This window comes from Pogona vitticeps, chromosome 2 (genome assembly GCF_051106095.1).
Source record: "Pogona vitticeps strain Pit_001003342236 chromosome 2, PviZW2.1, whole genome shotgun sequence".
Classification (NCBI taxonomy): Eukaryota; Metazoa; Chordata; class Lepidosauria; order Squamata; family Agamidae; genus Pogona; species Pogona vitticeps.
The window spans coordinates 275,252,148-275,272,606 of record NC_135784.1 but is presented as its reverse complement, the minus strand read 5'-3'; positions in this window follow the sequence as shown (position 1 = coordinate 275,272,606).

Sequence of the window (20,459 nt, the reverse complement as noted above, 5' to 3'; positions counted from 1 at the left end):
ACATAATACAGCATGTTGACATTAGCAAGAAACACCTCAAATCAATCAATCAATCAATCAATCAATCAATCAATCAATCAATCAATCAATCAATCAATCAATCAATCAATCAATCAATCAATCTATCAATCAATCAATCAATCTATCTATCTATCTATCTATCTATCTATCTATCTATCTATCTATCTATCTATCTATCTATCTATCTATCTATCTATCTATCTATCTATCTATCTATCTATCTATCTATCTATCTACGTGGCTCATAGTATTAAAAAATAGAATTAAAAACAAAATGTGTTACACATTTTAAAAACCAGTGAATCTATAAAACTACCTGTAATTTAAACCCTTGATGATTAAAAACATGTAAAACATTAAAAACTATCTTAACTTTAAAATGGCATTCAGGGACTCGTGATTGTTAAAAGCCTGCCTGAAAAGGTAGGCCTTCAGTTGTCAGCAGAAAGATAAAAAGGAGAGGCCAATCTGACTTCCTGAGGGAGAGCATTCCATAGCCTCAGAGAACTCATAGAGAAGGCCCTCTCTCATGTCTCCATCAACCATGCCTGCACTAGCAATGGGACCAAGAGGAGGGCCTCCTCTGATGATCTTAAGCAGTGAGAAGGCTCATATGGGGAGATAATGGTTCTTCGGGTAGCCAAATTGATGATATAGCACATGCAGATTGCAGCAGATGCTAGTGACTCTAATTTGTTGTTGTTTAGTCATTAAGTCGTGTCCGACTCTTCGTGACCCTATGAACCAGAGCACACCAGGCCCTCCTGTCTTCCACTGCCTCCCACAGTTGGGTCAAATTCATGTTGGTAGCTTCAATGACACTGTCCAACCATCTCATCCTCTGTCATCCCCTTCTCCTCTTGCCTTCACACTTTTTCCCAACATCAGGGTCTTTTCCAGTGAGTCTTCTCTAATTAATGCATAATAAATCCACTTTAGGATTCATTCAAACTTTAGAAGAGCTATCCAAAGTACTGAGCTAATTTGGAAGATAGGGTTCGGCACCTAGGTTAGTTCTGGTAAAGCAATAACTAAGAGGTGGAGTGGATTTATGTCTCACCCCTCCCCCAACATTGGAATCAACTTTTCTGGTGGAGAGGGTACTTTGGAGAGCCATGTTTATGTGAATAATGAGTTGACAGAGTGCGTGAGACTAGTCTAAATCTTTGGGTTCCACATGGTTTTACGTGGGCCTGAATTAGGTTGTGCCCTTCTTGTAACATTGCATTGCATGCATAGGCAGCTTTTAACAGGGGGTGGGGTGGCAAACTTTGGGAGATGAGGCCCTATTTTGAGTCTTCACATAATTCCAAACAATTATCACTTCCATCAACTGACTGTCCAAAAGCCAGGGGCTGAGGCATTCTGGGGCTTGTAGTCCACAAAAGCAAATTTTCCATGCTGTATCTGAACCCAGCTTTACCATTGCTATCATATTCGACACAATTTCTCCTTTGCTTAACTTTAAAGCCCATCCCTGGAGCACTTCCTCACAAGCTTGTGTTTATGGCAACATTTTAGCTTGGAGAGTTCATGTGCTTGTTAAATCCAGTTTTTAGGACTATAAAACATGAACAGCCAAAAGAGCTATAGGCTGCTTCTGGAACTAACATGGATGTGTTACTGAAATTCAGTGACAACTCAATTAAGGCTAGCCATGTCCTGTGGCTGCTGTGGATACTACTGTCCCATTTGGCTGCATCATGCTATGAACTGCTGCAAAATACTTTCACCCAAACATCGGCTCCTGTCTAAGAAAGAAGTGATTTACTTTCGAGAGAAAAGGAAAGTGTAAGAATCTTAGGCAACTGTGACTAAGCAGTTTGCTCAGATATTAGTCTTGGAAACAAACTGTGGGCAGACAAAGTTTCAGGCAATCATTCCAAAGCCATCATCATGTTTCTTTAAAAGCCACAAACTCTGAAATGTTATTGTAATACAAATTACAACACCAAGAGTTACCGTCTCAAAAAACCCAGAACAACCATTACCATCTACTGTCATTTCAGCATCACATTCATTTTCTCTTCCCCTGCCTACAAGCACTGGTGGATTAACACATTGCAGGCTCAACCTCTGATAACAGTTTGGCATGGAAATATCTTAATTCTCCTTCTTGGCTAAGAAGCTTTAAGTCTGATCCAAATAAAGGTTGCCCCCTTTCAAGACTAATTCATGGGGAATTTACCATTTGCATATGTTTAATATTTATAGTTCAGTGGCTGAGCTAGACCAAATCCATAAGAAATGAAAGATGGAGTCCTCTCTTTTTTTAAAAAAAAAACCTGGGATTGAGAGTAGGGACACCATCTCATACTTGCCATCTGCCAGCTGGAGAGGCTTTCAACTGTGGATGTGCCAGATGGGGGGTACATGGAATGCACAGTAGCCATGGCAGAACTGGGAGAACCTTTCAAATACGCAAGCAGAGGTGTTTTTTGGCAAAGGGTTGACTTGCTAAAATGGAGCAGAATCATAGGCAGGTTGTACAAAGAATATATTAACCAGTGATGTCAGTATGCCTCTTTTCTTAACTTTTCTTTTCTGGCTTCTACTCCCAAAATGCCCCTACAGCTAAGATATGGCAGGAGTTGCAGTCCAAGAAAGGATAGCCCCTTTGACATCCACATTGCAGCCCATACTTCCTCATTCAAAATGGCTACACCTTTGGCAATTTGGGGGCCACTGTGAGTTGTGTGGAATATCTTCCCCTGTGTGGCTCCCAGCTCTAGAGCCTTGGCAAAGGTAGCAGGGAGCTTCTGTCCAGAAACATCCCCAATGGTGTACAGCACAAACATAAAAATCTGGCATCTTACATTCTTATCACAATAAGCTACCTTGCCTCTTCCTTGTTACTTAACAGTAGCCATTTCATCAGGCTCCTTGGACATACAAAAAGCTAAGGTGTGCCTTGTTTTATTTGTTGTTGTTGTTCCTTTTTAATGTATAAGCCATTCAGTGAGACATTTTGGGCAAAGAGATGGGTAAATGCTGTGAGTTGATAAATAATACTGAGGAATAATTGGTGGGGGGGTTATGCACACAAAATTGACGCATTAGTATCTCTGTATACGTGTGCTTCCTTTGGCAAGGATACTGTGAAGCTTGCTCCTGCTACCAGGTTTTACATCTTTTTTGGGGGGGAGTGGGAGGTTGGCTGGCTGACAAAATTTGTAAGATACTGTAGGAATGTCTACTATTTTGACACTGTTTCTTTTTAAAAAAGCAGTGTGTGCTTCCCCATTTCTCACAAACTGGAACAGTAAAGGACTCAGCAGCCAATTCACTAACCTAGAGGTGGCATATTTTCCCCCATCACCAAATTATAGGACTGTACTAAATTGTGATCTTTAATTACAATGAACTGTTCTGTCCATCAGAGTCGCACTGGTATTACCATGACAGTATCTTTTTTTCTCACCCTCCATAATACAAAGAAACTCACAAATATAAGAAATTGCAAATCAAATTCTCCATATGGTTTATTTCCTACGAAAATAACAATCCCATCCAAAGCATGTTTACTTAGAAGTCCCATTGTGTTGAATTTGAACGGGTTGTATACCAAGGCTGGAATCGTACACACATGTGAAGGAGTGAGCATTGAACACGGTGGAATGTACTTGCAAGTAAACATGCATCTGTATTGCACTGTTAATCATAAATGAGATTAACTCTTCTTCCACATCTTTTTGTGGAGCATGACTGAAAAGGCTGAGGAAAATCAGTTGCCTCAGTATAGCTCTTCCTTCCTTCAAATTAAAGAGATGCTTCAGTCATTTAGTCATAGCTTGTCTTTGGCATTTTATCACTCCTCTGAAAGCTTCTGGCAATCAGAGTCCTCAGCAAAGCCCTTTTCTCCTCCATGACTCTCTGTTCCTTGCTTTCATGGGAGCAGCTTATATTATTTACAGCAGACCTGGGCAAAAGTACAGCCCGAGGGCCACATACGGCCCACAAGCCTCTCCTGTCCGGCCCGCGGACAGTTTTGAACATCAAAACCATTTATAGCTTTTTGTCTAAAGTTGACCAGTGGCTTATCTTTAACATACTGCAAAAAAACCTCTTTAATATTTGTGAAGATTAGCAAGTTTAAAATTAAAAACAATCATAACATCACTGTTTCATTTTACTTTTAATTAACGTTGGTTCGGCCCCTGAACACAGTTCAGATTTTTCATGTGGCCCCCCTATAGAAATTAATTGCCCATCCCTGATTTAGTGTGTCAGCTCCAGGTTTTGAAGGCCCCAGGTCAAGAGAACTTCCATGGCCTTCCTGCCTGAGAGGGTCTTTCTATTAATTCACTTGCCCTCTTCCTCTAGGCTCAGTTTGGACAAGCACCTGGACAAAGAACACAAGGCACGTGGAACAGGCTGTTCTATTTCTTAAATCTCATCTGCGCTTCAATGCTGAGAAAAAGGCCAGGGAGCAGCCAGACAGCAAAAACAAGGAAAAGCAGAAGGCTTGAAATCTAAATTTTACAGTCAGCCTTCCACAGTGTTGAGAATTTCAAAAAGTACCCAGTCATGTCTACTCAAAATCCCTGCCCTAATTATGCATCTAAAGGCCAAACTAAGCAACACAGATAACATGTTATAAGGAGCTGAGTTTCAGTAAGAAGACTACTGTCAGTAGTGAGCTTACCTCAGTCAGTATTTGTCAAATTGACTTGCTTTTGTTTTGTATCTGGACAGTTGGCACTGAACAGATCATAGCTGGCTGATGTCTCAGACAGCTAGCACGGAAAAATTTCCATGTTTCAAGGTCTGGTGCTATATGAGGAAGACATATTTATTTGCCTTAACACATAATCTGACTTTAAATTTCAGTGCACACAGAAAGAGTGCCTTTTATTTGTTATTGTAGCTTTCTTATCAGTAGATTACTACATAGTGTATTTGTCCAGGCACCCATTCACGGCTACTTTTTCCTTCACTCTTCTCTGGCAAAAATCCTGTTGCTTAATTATGCCTGTGGGAGGCAGACATTATAACTTGCGGCAGCTTCTCACCTCTGCTTAACAAATCCCCACTTGGATTTTCCAGCATGCAGTAGATTGGCATGTGTCTGAAAATCCACGCAAGGACATGTCATTGGCTAGCAAGAAGCCACTGTGAGTGATACCATTTGCCTTCCACTGGTGTAATGACACAAGAAGATTTCGCCCTCTGTTTACTTCAGGCAGTTTTCTGGGTTCCATCCAATGTCATGCAAACATCCTTGTGTTCATGCAAAGGAATTTCCCTTCCTCGCCTCTCCCTAAACCACTAAATTATTCCAGAAAGTTTCCTAATCTTCAGCGCACAATTGGAGGGATACCAGGTAGAGAGGAAATGTCCTCCACTACATGTATCTGTTCTGCTGGCAAACATGAGGCCTGTTTCTACCTGAGATGTGCAGATAGGGAAGTTGGACTACAGCTCCCAGAATTCTTCAGGTTGCCATGCTACTTAGGGAATTCTGTGAGTTGCAGTCCAGAATCACAAATATGTACACCTCTAGCTTTTACCAATATGTACAATTGAAAGAATCAGGGCTTGTTAAACAAGTTACTGGCCACAATCCACTAGGGCTTTCTTCTACCACAGGGCTGGGCATGGGCAAATGCGCTCCACAAATTGGATTACAAAGCCCAGCTTTCTAGAATACTGGCTATACTGGTTAGGGCTCATGGGAGATGGCAGTCCAACAACATTGGGAGGGCCACACTTTGCCCCCCCTCCGTGCTACACAAACGCCACCAATGCAAATAGGAGCTCTGTGCAAGTGCACACATTAATGTGCATCTCTCTTTAACTGGAACCGCGCAGTAGAAGTTCCCAGGGGATTGCATACCTCTCGGCTGATCTTCCTGTTTACCACTCTTCAGACAACTCAGAATAAACTGCTTTGGGAGACATTTCATAGCTAGATTTTTAAACTTCATGTTCTGTCCAGAAATGCAATTAAAAATCCTTTGCCTTTTTCTTTTGTACCTCTGTAGAGTCTAATCTCCAACCAAAATGGAGCTTTAGTAACTACCTTCCCTTCCTAAATGCAGAATGATCTCTTCCATTTGCAGCATGCTTTAGTAAACACAGTGGAGTGACTCAGCGGTACTCCTGCTGAATCCCAATGCAGAGTCCAGGATGACTTAACAGAAACGCCTTGCCAGACGAGGCCTAATCAAGACTGCAGTTTTATTGAGCAGGGTTTATGTCACTGTCCAAGCAAATCAGTGTGTAAGGTCACTCCCTTCTCATTCACTTGTGATGTTACACCGGTTCTGAGAAATACTAAAACAGATGTCTGCAATTTTGATTGAAACTAACCCTGCAGTTCTACATGTACCTACCTGGGAGTAAGCCTCATTGAACTTATCTTAGATCTTCTCTTAGAACTGCAGAGCTGAAAGGGACCCTATAATGGGATTTCCTTCTGAGCAGACATGTGCAGGAATGCCACAACAGTACATTTCTATGTTGACACAGCTGGGTGGAATTTTCAGACATACTAGCCCTTTTCAAGAGGACAAAGCTCTCTGAGTGACAGACATGTCCATGTCAGAGTTAACAGTTTACAAAACAGGGACCACAGGGAGAGCATCAAAAAGATACACACCAGAGACAGAGCTATAAATCAAATAAAGCTGACATTGAATTGCAGGCTCCCAGGGCCAGAGCAAAAGATGAGCGTGGAGCACGTAGGAAGCTGCCTTAAACTGAATTAGACATTGGTCCACTGAGATGAGCATTGTAAATTGAGACTGGCAGCAGCTCTCCAAGATTTCAGGCAGGGTTGTTTCCTAGCCTGGCTTGGAAATACCTGGTACTGCCTTGGATGGTGATTATTTATCCAAGTAGTAACCAGCCCCAACCTTGCTTAGTTTTGAAAGTTAGATGACATCAGTGCATTGAAGGCAATATGGTTGTCATACAGGGAACAGAATTACTTTTCTTGGCAGAGTGTGAAAATTTTGGCTAAAAGCCTATAGCTACGTAGCAGAAAAAGTTCAGGGACCCACAGAGCAGAATTAGCTTCCAGTCTGCCCAAAGCATACCACCCTTATTGTTTTGTTCTCTTCAACTGACACTTACAGTCTCAATAGCTCACTCTGAGACACTGGTAAGAGAAAAAATGAAAGTTCCATTTACTCACAGTTCTTAATTGGTAAAAAAAAAGCATACCATAGAAAAATAATGGGTAGTTAAATGAACAGAGCAGACCTGTCTCATGGTCTGCTTACTGAGTAAAATGACTGACTGTATAGCTTAATTAATTTAAACTAACCGCACACTGAAAAAAAGATTAGGAAAAGTCTCTTAAGTAGAGAAGCATGCCTCTCTTCAAAATCTGAGGCAGAGCGGAACAACTGGTGACAACTGGATTGATTGATCATCACCTCGGCCCAGAAAGGTCTTGCCTTACATCTGGGTTTTCTGGAGTCTTCAACATATGTGAAGTTTGTGGAAACTTCCAAAATCTGTAAGAATTAGGACTTTATTTTTCAAACAACCTACAAAGTTCTAAAGGAGGTCTGAAGTCTTTGGATGTCTTAAGACCCGAATCATCCGTCATAGGCAGTTTGAATATTTACCAAGCTGGGATTTTTGCCTCAGCTTCTTGTTCCATCCTCATGTGGCTGTAACCTGTGTGAGCTAATTGGTTTAGCTCAGTTGCAGGAAACCCAACAGAAGAATCTACACAGTTTGAGATGGGGCTCAGACAATCGATTAAATTTGTTGGGTGAGGCAATAGAAAGGCACATTCTTTGTACTATGCATTTCTATCTATCTTTACAATTGATTTTAGTGCTTTGAGGTGTTGCTTTGGAACTGCTTGTGCTGTGTTTTCTACAAAGAAGGGTTTGAGAGAATTTCCTGAAACTGCTTTCTTGATTTACTGGAGAAAAGAGACTGTGGGAGTTGTTTTCTGAAAGCAGCAGCTTCTCCGGAGCCTTATTGGTCGATAGAACTACAGGGTGCATCACGTACATATGTACGAGTATCCAGAGAAAGCTGCGTTTGCAGAATTGGGATTTTGGGTACATCATTTAAAATTTAAAATCCTTGTACAGTGGGGTCTTGACTTGAGAACTTAATCCGTATTGGAAGGCGGTTCTCAAGTCAAAAAGGCTGTAAGTCAAGTCTCCATTGAAAACCGATTAATCCCGTAACAGGCCGTTTTTGTTCCATTTTGGTTTTTTTCTGGTCTGTAAGTCAAATCTCAGTCTGCAAATCAAACCTAAATTTTGCGGCCAGAGAAGTCTGTAACTCAAAAAGTCTGTAAGTCAAGCCGTCTGTAAGTCAAGGGTCCACTGTAAAGGTAACTGCATTTGCAATACTCATTTACAAAGGATGCCCCCACAGAACCAAAGAGAACCAAGAGAATGATGACCACTCCACCCTGGGCCTTAAGCTGACCCAAGACTGTTTGTTGCCTAAGCACAATACAGTGTGCAGGAGACAACTAGACTGTCAGTTGAATCTAACGTCAGCATGGCTGCCAAACAAGTAGGGTCTTCCATGCCACGAAAGGACAGCAGGCTAGTTTTATAGGTACAGGACAAGGCAGTGTGGTACATGCCATGCTCATCACTGCACAGGGCATTGTGCATTTTAATTCCTGGCAGTAGAACTGCAATTTAGTAGATCTGGAGTGTATATCGTTTAGGATGGCTTCTGACTGTGTGGGTTTCACTTTGCCAGCAAAGCTGTCTGTTCCAATATTGGGACAACCCCTTTAGCATATTCAAATACCTTTCTCCACTAATGAAAAGAAATCCGGGTGAGGTAGCCCACAATTAGTCTTTCATATTTGGAGACCTACGGTCATATTTTAATTAGGTTAGATTGCCTTGGTAGTTATCTCATTTGTATTCATATCCATAGACTGCAGATTTCCTTTGTGCTTCAGCACTGAACTGCAGAGTTTCATTTACTACCTCCTATGCAATGAGTCATAAATTGACATTACTGTTTCTGCCTATTTTTTCCATCAACCCTCTCATCTGGACTCTATAAGATACATTGGGTAAATGTTTTCCCTTGGTGGAATAAGCAGGAATTAGGTGCATCATCCAGGTTTCTGAACATGTACTAGGGGAATGGTGGGGCTAGAAACAGAAACATTCATTCCTATGCATGACTACAAAATCCATCAGCACTAGGCACTGGGATGCCTCTCCAACCCCAGGGATGGGCAGCATGCCGTCAGTGGGTGGGTCCAACAGTCCTCACCAGATCTAAATAACTTCTTAAGGCATGTAGGACAGAATCCTACTGGCAAGTTTCACTTGCTAAAGAGGGATTTCATAAATGATGGCAGCAAATTGCCATTCATTAAAAAGGTACTGGTTGCGTTCCTAGGTGCACACCGGTCAAGTGATCAGGCACATAGCCAGGAATACAGTCACTACCTCTATAATGAGTGGCAAGCTGCCATCAGGACATATAGGATTCCCCTTACAGAAATGTAAATTGCCAAAAGGATTCTGACTGTAGATTTATAGAATTGTGTACATAAATATCCTAAAGCATGATCTACAATATGTATTTTTCCTTTACCGTAAAACTTTGCATCACAGGCAGTAACAGAAATGTAATGGGTCTGGTAGATGGATCAGCATCTCATCCGCTATTATGTACTTCTGCCATTCAAGAGGCATACAGATGTACGATTTGAATAGTCAAGCTATAAGTGAAGCACACTCTTTAGTATGGAGAGGCAAACTATTTCCTCTTGAGGAAGAAGCTGAGGGAGAAGAGATTTTCTCTGCTGAGAGCAAAAACCAGCTGCGTCCAGCATCTCTTGAAGTGGTGTGGGACAAGGGCATTAAACATCATGGAAACAAACCAGAACAAGTTTTCAGTTACTTAATAGCTTGCCTTTTTAAAACAGCAAAAATATACAGTATGCGTAAATGGGTAGCTTTCATGTGAGAATTTTAAAAATTAAAAAGCATGGCGTATGACTGAAATTACTATTTAATTTGCTGACGAGATGTATGCCCAACCTGAAGGCAAAGGAAAACTAGAGGCGTTCAATAGATGGCCCCTTTCCAAAGTGTTGGATCATAATTCTTTGCACATCTGGAAGGTTTTCATTTGGGAATGCTGCACCATAGGAACCATATTTAGATCTATTTCTGTGCATCTTCAGATTGCAAATGTGCGATGAAGCTGAACTCACCTGTGACTAATGCACACACTGTGAGTTTTCTATTTGTAGTATATTCATTTTCACCCAGAGATTTCACTCTTTCCCACCTCTCCAACAGCTTTGCCAGGTTCCTCCTCTCCCCCTTCACAACAACCCGTTTTGTCTGTGTACAGCAATGCACCCATGTGTGAGTCAGCCTTTGCAAGGCAAGTACTGTATTGGCACAAAGTCATCCTATGTGGTGTCTTAGGTAGGTGATCAATTTCTCTTCAGCCTCTAGTCTTGTCCTGCTACTTGTTTCTCAGGGTAAAAACAGAATTAAAGAACCTTAAATAATGAAAGAGGACATCTACATTGATCTACAGTTTGCATTGGATCTGGAATGGATGAAATCAGATTAAAACCCAACAACAATAGGGCACAAGAGGAAGCCTGCTGTAGAATATTCTATTTTTAGTAGGGAATTGCAGGGTGATTTAAATGTTGCTCTTCATTGGAATCTCATTTCTCCGCTTTCTGCCCTGTGTGATTGCCTGATCTGATCCAAAGGGGTGTGCGTTGTCTGCAAACAATTTGTTTTTTTGTTTTTTTGTTTGTTTAAGGCTTTAAAAATCAGCATTGAAAGGAATTAGAGCTAGGCTACTTTGGGAAAATATTTTTTAAAAAAATCTAACAGTGCCTCAGTTTCCCTTCCTAGCACCTGCAAATCCACAATTATGTGCATAATTTCAAAGGATTATAGTCTTGTGGAGCTGTAAACTGAATCCAATCACTGCAGAAAATCCACAGCTAAAGCATCTCTGAGAGATGGCCGCCTCACCTTTATTTAAAACATGCTTTGAAGGAGAGCGTACCACCTTCTGAGACAGTGGCCAAAATCCTGTTGCTTAGTGCAATAAATCACAATAGAATAGGCTGTTGAATCAATGGGCATTTAATGAGTGAACTCCTCTGTAAGTGCCATTGATTCAAATGGGCCTATTCTAATGGCTGTTTACTATGATAAAGTAAGTCAAATCTAGAGTAGGCCCATTTGAATCAATGGAACATATGTAGGAGCTGACTCATCAATTCGCAATTTACTATATTAAGCAACAGGATTTGGGCCACTCTATTCCATTGCTTAAATGTACTTTTTAATGCCCATGTCATACATTCTTGGATGTGTACATTGCTGATGGGCAAAATCTCATGCCATATGGTCAAAAAGACTGACATGGTAAGCCATGCTATAGTCACAACACCAAAAATAACTGGATCAGCAGGAAAAGTTGAATCTGGTCCAAAATCCAAGCCAGTAACTGTAGTATCAAAATGTTTAATGGACATTTATAAAATAGATATTCAAGATTTAAAAAAAAACATGGTATGGAGAATTGTAGAGTTAAATACTGTCTAAACAATAGAAAATTGTATTAGAATTTATAAAAGATGTTTAGATTTGAAATTGAGATTGATCCAACAAAAAGATAGCATTGCGAATATATTGTACTCCACAATGTTTGTTCAGGAAGGGATTGTCAAATTCTGACAGATGTTGGAGACATAATATTTGAAATGCATCCTCAACACATATGATCTGGGCTTGTCCAGTAATACATTCATTTTGGATTGGTATTGGAGAAATCCTAGATAGTTTTTATATTCATGCTCTCCTAAATTATATCCCTGTCCTATGAGGCCTAACAAGGGGAAAACAAAAGTGGACTTTACAAGCCCCTGTACTGGCTAGGAGACTTAAACTCCAAGCCTGGAAAGGTAAAGATCACCCATCCACTTACACAATGGTCAGAGGATCTGTTAGCACCAGCTTCATTAGAACAAGCATCACATAGACAACAGTTTCACAAGGACATTTACCTAGACATCTGGAAGGCCTATATTGATTTATATGCCCCAAACAAAACATATGTAGCAAAGGTAAAGGTAAAGGTTCCCCTTGACAATTTTGTCCAGTCATGTCCGACTCTAGGGGGCGGTGCTCATCCCCGTTTCCTAGCCATAGAGCCAGCGTTTCTCCGAAGACAATCTTCCATGGTCACATGGCCAGTGCGACTTAAACATGGAACGCTGTTACCTTCCCACCGAAGTGGTCCCTATTGATCTACTCGCATTTACATGCTTTTGAACCACTAGGTTGGCAGGATATGTAGCGAAACAATATTGCAAATGTATAATGGTGGTTTATAGTGAGTACTAACATTACTATATTTACTATTTACTCTGTTTTTATTTTGTTTGTTTTTTCCTGTGCTCGTTCAATTTAATTTTGTCCTTTTCTGTTAAATCTGCAAAAATATAAAGTAAAAAGTGTGGGAGTTGGGGGAGGGAACAACCAGATGATCTTTGCATTCTACAGGAGCACATCATGATGTCCCATGGTATAGCATGGTGTTGTGTGGTCACCTGCAAAATCAGTACAAATCATGTCATTGTATAATGTCAGCTTTTAGCTTCTTTGGTCAATATGACAGGATTTTGGAACTTTAGAATGGCCATAGGAGCAGGCAACATTCCCTTTTTCAGCCCTGCTGGGTGGAACTCTGCCCCTCCCATGTGCAACATACTGACACACACCCCACACCCGCATGCGGTTCTGTCACAACTGGAGCCAAAAGGGCTGAAAACGATTGCTGTGGGTGTGCAGAGGAGAAGGAACCCTGAGTGGAGGAGACAGAGTGGCACATGCAGGCACACACCTTAGAGACAACTTTGGAAGTAGGAAAAGAATATTTCACTATGTCCCTTCATTTTAATTCTAAATACCCTCGTCTAGGAGATTTCTCTGTGAGCTTTTATTGAAACAAGTATTATAACTGGCTATTTATGTGGGGCCTTTTATCTTACAGCTTTGTTACAAATCAAAACGAAATTAGACCCATTTGAAATTTGACAGAAAACACAACCTCTGCACAGCAACCACGAGTATAGGCCTGCCTGTGGTTGTCAACTGGCCAACCAGCCGACCCGCCTGCATTCCACAGTCCTTTCTGTGACTTTGCAGGGATGCTTAGAAACTGCTAATTAGAATTTGTATACACACCATCAATTTCAAAGTGCCATGCCAATGAAAGGGGATAAAGGATGGAGAAATGTGTTGCATGTTGGCAGCCATTTGCTCTCACAAAGCAATCAGGTAGTTTATGGGAGAGCCAAATATCCTTACAGCTCATTAAAGTTTATAGTAGTGGAAGTGGATGTGGCTGGTCTCTGTTGAGCAGTTACTGTCAAATCTCTTGAAAATGTATTGTCCCCTTTCCTGAGCAGTTGTTTGTACTAGGAACTTCTGAACTTCTTGGCTGCTTTCATTTAGCAAATTGTTCTGATACTGACCAATGAAGGTATTGCACTTTGCTCACTATATTGACCTCACTTACCCATGGGACTTATTCCTGAAAATACAGATGACATTTCCTCCACAAATTTGTATTCTGGGTTCCCCCCCCCCTTTCTATTTAAAAATGGGATATTGATTGATTGATTGGAGATGAATGGTGGTATTTGTTTTCCATTTCCATCATAAGTTTAAAACTGTAATTTGAGACAGCAAAGAGTTTTATACAAGCTTAAAGACTAGCAAATTTATTTGTATGTAGGCTTTTACGGAGCTGCAACCCATTTCATCTGTTGCCTCTGATGTGGGCTACACTCCACAAAAACTTGTACCAATAAACTCTTTAAGGTGCCAAAGATTCAGTGTTGGTTTTGCTGCAGAACAATAGTTTATCCTTCATTTTTGAAGATGACTATCTCCGTTTAGGGAGGGAAAGAGAAGAACTGAGTGTTTAAGGTTGGGAAGTAGCATGTTGATGGACACACAGATGACTAATGCAAGTCTGAAAGATGTGGAAACATTGGCGACAGGCTAGCCAAACCTGAGCTTGTTGAAAAGTTACACCTTTGCCTTTCCACTTCTCCCTTCATCTATGCATTCTTGCTTCATTTCATTTTGAATTCCTTAACCCCTTGTTTGACAGCGTTTCTCCAGGCATTTCAGTTTTGAGTGAGAGCTTCCCAGTAGACAGGATCTATATCAAAATCTTTCAGTGTTGTCTTCAGTGTATCCTTGAGTAGTTTATTTTGTCCATCATACAATAGAGCATCTGCAACAAGCTCTCCATAAAAGATACATGTTGGGAATTGGTCATCGGACGTCCTGATGACCTGGCCTGCGCATTAAAGGTATTGTTGCTTCAGGATCGTAAAAATGCTTGCCATCTGTGTTTGATCCAAGGCTTCAGTGTCAGGGACTTCATCCTACCATTTGATGCTGAGAATTCTCCAAAGATAGGAAAGTTGAAAATGACTGAGCTCTCTTGCATGGCTTTTATAGTCCATGTCTCCACTCCATAAAACTGAGAGGATTTGGGCATCTTCAGCTTAATAGAAAGATTGATCTCACATTGATTCCGTTCACAGGATTAAAGTCTTACAAAGGCAGTCCTAGCTTTAGAGATTTGTGACGTCACTTTGTCATTAATGAGAATGCAATAGGAGACAGTGCTGTGAAGAAACATGAACTTACCTATTGCAAATAAGGGGATGTTCGTACATCTTCTGAACTGGTTCCTCATCAGGTATACCTGGAGTAGGTTAGTATATCACCACAGATCTTCCTTTTTAAAAATGGTGTCTGGGTAGCAGAAATCATGGAAACTCAAGGCATACTATCCTGAGGGACACAACAGGCCCATGGCCAAGGCATTCCTGGACAGAAATCTGCCAGCATTGCCTTCTGAGCTCCCCCACGTCAGGAAGGACTGGAGGCACTGTAGAACAGTGCATCCAAGTTACATGCCAGAGACCTGGCACAGGATACTATTGTCAATGGTACCAAAAACCACTGAGAGATCCTACAGAACAAACAGTTCTGTCCACTTCCTAACATACAATAGGCCATCCACCAAGCTTATCCAAGCCATCTCTGTCCTAGAACCAGGCCTGAAGCCAGACTGAAATGGCTCTAGATAATCCACTTCCTCCTGGAACTCTTGGAGCTGGAAAAATCACCTGAAGATTGTCTAATACAGTGAGATTCAAGGAGAGCTTATTCAGTAATGACCTTATTACTTACTGCCTCCTGCAGGTATGCTGGCCCACTGCCTTGCTGCAAGGACGCATCTACTATGCCCCTCAGTCCCCCACCAATCCACCCGTATCTGCTTTTATAAGCCAGGAAGGGCAAGGGTTCAGCACACATGTGGTAGCTTTCACCTCTCCAAGAATCCTGCCCACATGTTTAGGCTGCACAGATTAAAATGCATCCATTATCATTCGACGAGAAGGTACCGCAGTTACACCCACAGGAGCTGCCTCAGCAACAGCATCTAGGACAGAGAAGATCTGAGCAGATTTGTCTGCAAAGGGTCACACAAATTCCTCACCGTGGATCATTGAGTAGGCAGTATCTCGTTCTGGGAGGCATGAGGACGTCGTAGTCCCCTGACCACTGGGAACAACTCTGATGAACGACTCAGTGCAGACACAATGGCAAACATTTCCTTCACTGCAGCCACTGCCAGAGCATAGACTTTGAAAGGAGCTCTAGACCATGTTCGGTCAGATTCACTCTGAGTCTCCCATCATTGTCGCTCTGGTCTCCATAGAGGGCTCAATGTTGTAAGTAAACAGTATTTAGTCTCCTTGTAAGTTGGTTTCAGTGTTTTCCCTTGTTTCAGTGGAAATGCTTCAGCACACAGCAAGAGTAAAATGAAATATTAGCCAGAAGATGCACACTATTTGCTCACAATATGTCCTTTGGAACCAATGAAGCCAATGCTTCGTGATCTGAACATTTTAATCTTCCGATGGAACGAGTATCTTTGCAGACTTAAAATTGAGGCATAGAATTAACTGATAAGTGAGCAGTAAATAGAAAGCTATTTAACAATAAATCAAGTAGCCTTGCAATCTTTTGAAGGACATTTAGAAAATTAATCAAGTAGTTCTCATCTTCTCCTTCTCCTCATTTGTGGTAAATGAGGATTTGTTCAGCTCTTCAAATGCACCCTCATGATTATTTCAGCAGGTTAATACTGCCCTTCAGTGGTAAATGCCAGTATAGCACAATGTATAATATAGCGCTTCTTTTTAAACACGTATCCTGCATCCTGTTTTCTACAGTGGCCAGCCAAATGGCTTTGGGAATATCACAAGCAGGACATGAGTGCAATAACTGTATTCCACTGTTACTCTCCAGCACATTATATTTAAAGGCATACTGTATTGTGCTCTCCAAAAACTTAGTACAAACTGAATATTGTGAAACCCAATTGTTGCATAAATTATCAGTCTACCAGAGTTTAAGAAATGTCCTGGTTTTGAGAGTTGGTTTGATGTGCTTCCAAATTATGGCAACCCTAGTAGAGTTTTCATGGTACGTGAGATGTTTAAGGAGGTGTTTACCATTGTCGCCACCCCCGTGGCTTTCCATGGCTAAGGAGGAATTTGAACTCAGGTTTCCTGAGTCCCAAGTCCAACATTCAACCCACTACATTACACTGGCTCTGTTGTTTTGGACTGCAACTTCAAATGTCTCTCAGCCAGCATTGACTAAGTACTGTAGTTCCAAATAATTTTTCCAAGTTCTGATATACTAGAACTTCTGGTATATATCATGTTTATACTTTGACACTGAAATCTCTCTCAGTGCGAACTTGAGACAGTATATTTTAAAATATCAATAGACGTAGCATTTTGATAGAATAAATCAAGATACCTACAAAAGGCAACAGTAATTGTGTGAATTTCAATAAAAGCGGCTCTTTTGTTCCATATAGATTAGGAAGTTTTAAAGCTTTTAGTATGAAAGCTGTGGCCCGGTCATGGTAGAGGCTGAATATACCTCATAAGAACTCTAAAAATCAAATCTAGATGCATACATTAGTGAGAAAAGAGCTTTCCTGCACTCGGAACTGAACAAGATCCGGTATTTATAACACAAATAAATAAATAACCAATGTAGAGGACTGGAGCTTGATGGGGCCATGACTTTGGCTGGGAAAGTAGCATCTTTGGACTATAGGTTCTAGAAGTTCTGCATAGCCATGTTAGTTTGTACAGCAAAAATAAAAGGGTGTTTTGTGGCACTTTGCTGATGTCCTCAGTTCAATCCTGATTGGCTCATGTAGCTGGTTCAAGGTTGACTCAGCCTCCAGCTCACTCGGGGGCAAGTTGTTGTTTGCATAATTATGTTGTGAACTACCGGGAGCACTCTGGGGTGATACATAAATTGAAAACAATAGCAACAACTTTAAAAGCAGCAAGGCAGCATTCACTACTCTCCTTGAACCCCTCACTACCAGTTCACCCATATCTGCTTTTATAAGCCAAGAAGGGCAAGGGTCCAGCACACACATAACAAGTTTCAGTTGGCATAGGATTTCATAGACTATATTCTGCTTTAAAAGTAACTTGTCAAAGCCCTGGGGCATGGCATGTGGGCAGAATCCTTTGACTGATCACATGGCATCTCTGTATACCTCTTATTTGCCATGAAAAGGAAGTGCCCTTTGACACCAATCCAATTTAGAGGTAAAAGACAGCAGCCAGTCCACCACTGCTTATTCCATGGCTGGGCCCATAAGGCTTAATTAGGGGGAAGAAGTGGGTATCAAAATGGAAGTATTTGGGTATTCATGGTCATGGAAACTCACTGAGGTGGTGGCAACTGTAAAACCACTCCTTGAACATTTCCTATACTGTGAAACCTCTATTAGGATTGCCATAAATTGGATGGAAGTTGCTGGTACACAACACACATTAAGAATACCACTCAGATGCCACCAATAATCTCTGAAAAAAACACTATTTCATGTTCCCTTATTACATCTATTTAAAAAAAACATAAAGAACATTCTTTGCATTTCAAGAAATACACACTTGTTTTTCTTCTCTCACAGATTCACACTGAAGGAAAGAAAAGAAAAAACTTTTGAGAAACAGAAGAACGAACATGTTGAAAATGAAGCATGTCCAGCCTTCCAACAATACTCTTAGCATGTTTACTGTTGATAGTCTTACAAATTTATTTTGGCAGCTTAAGAATGTCAGGAGGCCCAATCCTGAAAGCCTACTCATTAGTCACAGCTAGGATTCAGATCCCCTCACCCTTCAAGTCTTTTTTCCAGGGCAGACTTTGGCTGTCATTCATGGTGGATTTGCCTGGAGCCCCTCCAGCTATCCTCTGTCTTCCAGTCCCTGAACACTAATAATAGGCTTAATTGAAACCTATTCAGTATAGCCAGCATACTTGCCAAAACCAAGGACATGGCCTGATTATTTACTGCACACAGCCCCACCTCAGAAATCAAGTTCTTACATCACACCGGCAACTGGATTCAAGAGGAAAGGTAACCATTTGTGTCTGGCATTTTCAACAAGACAGATAAAAATTCTCAGCCTGTTAATGCAAGAGTCTTGTTCTGCTGCCTTTTTCTTCCATGTTTTCCTTTTCTACCTTTTGCTTCAAGCAGAATGGTGCTTCTCCTTTAAAAAAGGCAACGGCCATGTAAAAGAGACATACACATTTGTAGGCATGAGTTCTGGAGGGAGCGTAGCAGCTGGTTGCCTCCAGGCCAGCCCCCTCTGCTTAAAACCCCACCTCCCTCATTTTTCCATACTGCCAGTACTTATTCATAATGATCATGTGTGAAATGCACCCTTGAGCTGGGATTAATAGAAATGGTTGATGTGGTTGATTTAACAGAACAGAAACATGTAAGGCCCAGATTCTTGACTTTTCTTTATGCAGGACTTTAAACTGATGCCCATCAGCCCCCCAGCATTCTGAACATCAGTTCCAGTAATCTCTTAAAATGGCAAGGTTTGCATAGCACTCTTTATGAGGGCTTTGCCTTTTCTTGAAGACCCTTGGCAAGAGACAGGTTCTGCCACAGTTTGGAAACATCATAGGTTTGGATTATGGCTCTCTGAATCTCTCAACTGGAAGGATTTGGGGAGCTGTAATTGAAAAAAAGTAACTTTTTCAAGCTCTGGTATTTTCTTCCAGGGTAACAGAAACACGTTCTTTTACTCTTCTACTGTATGTGAGAGCCCTTCAGGTATTTGAATACTACTGTTAAGTCCTATTGCAGTCTTCTATTTTCTTAGTTAGCTGATGCATCCTAAAACTATATTAAGATATCTTAGTCTATGACTACATTGGGGGGAAATGCAGAAAATACCATGGGTTTGGGGTGTGCTGATTCACTCTTTTTTTCTGTTGATAACATGCTGCAAAGGGAAATGTGAGTCAACTCGGAGTCCCCCTGCCAGCTGTAGTTTTCCTCTGCTGCTGGATTTAAAAATGGATCTCTTCCCACCAGGTCAAGCGTGCAATCACCTGAACTGATGCAGAAAAGGGAGGACAAGCTGCGCCCACAGATATACCTTCCCTGTCTCCTTTTACCTCATGAGGGAAGATGAGCTGTGCGCACACAAACACACACCCCTTCCTCCTTGCTTCTTGCCTTGTATGGAGGGGGGAAACACACGCACACACACACATACACACACACACTTGCCCTCTCAGCCCTTTTAAAATCAACTCCTCTTCCCTGGGAGGAAGCCAGCACACACTGAGGGAACATCAAGAGCAAAGCCCATCAGCAAGATTTTTCTTTTCCTTTTTTTATCTTGTTAGGCCATTCCCTTTTAACTGTGCCACCTGCTGTGCTCTTGCATGAAAATAAGATGAAAACAAGGCTTCTACTTTTTACTGCTTGAATTGAAATCGTAGTGTGATATATCAGTGCTTTGTATCACTGTTCTTTGTACTTCTACAATGTTTAAATGGAGTAACCAAATTTTAAAAAAAAGATTAGGCCCATATGTACACTTATGGAATGGTTGCAGCAGTGGCATTGTTCTATGCAAGAACCAAGCAAAAAACATCACTGCAGTAGCATAATGCTGTGCAATCAGCCTGTATCACTGACCAAATCAGCTTGTGGGATGTAAATCTTGCTTACTTTGTTCTTGTTTGTTTAGTCATTAAGTCATGTCTGACTCTTCGTGGCCCCATAGACCAGAGGATGCCAGGCCCTCCTGTCTTCCACTGCCTCCTGGAGTTTGGTCAAATTCATGTTGGTAACTTCGATAACACTGTCCAACCATTTCATCCTCTGTTATTTCCTTATCCTCTTGCCCTCATGCTTTCCCAATATCAGGCTTTTTTCCATAGAGTCTTCTCTTCTCTTGAGATGGCCAAAGTATGGAAGCCTCAGCTTCAGGATCTGGTCTTCCGGTAAGCATTCCAGGTTGATTTCCTTCAAAATGGATAGGTTTATTCACCTTG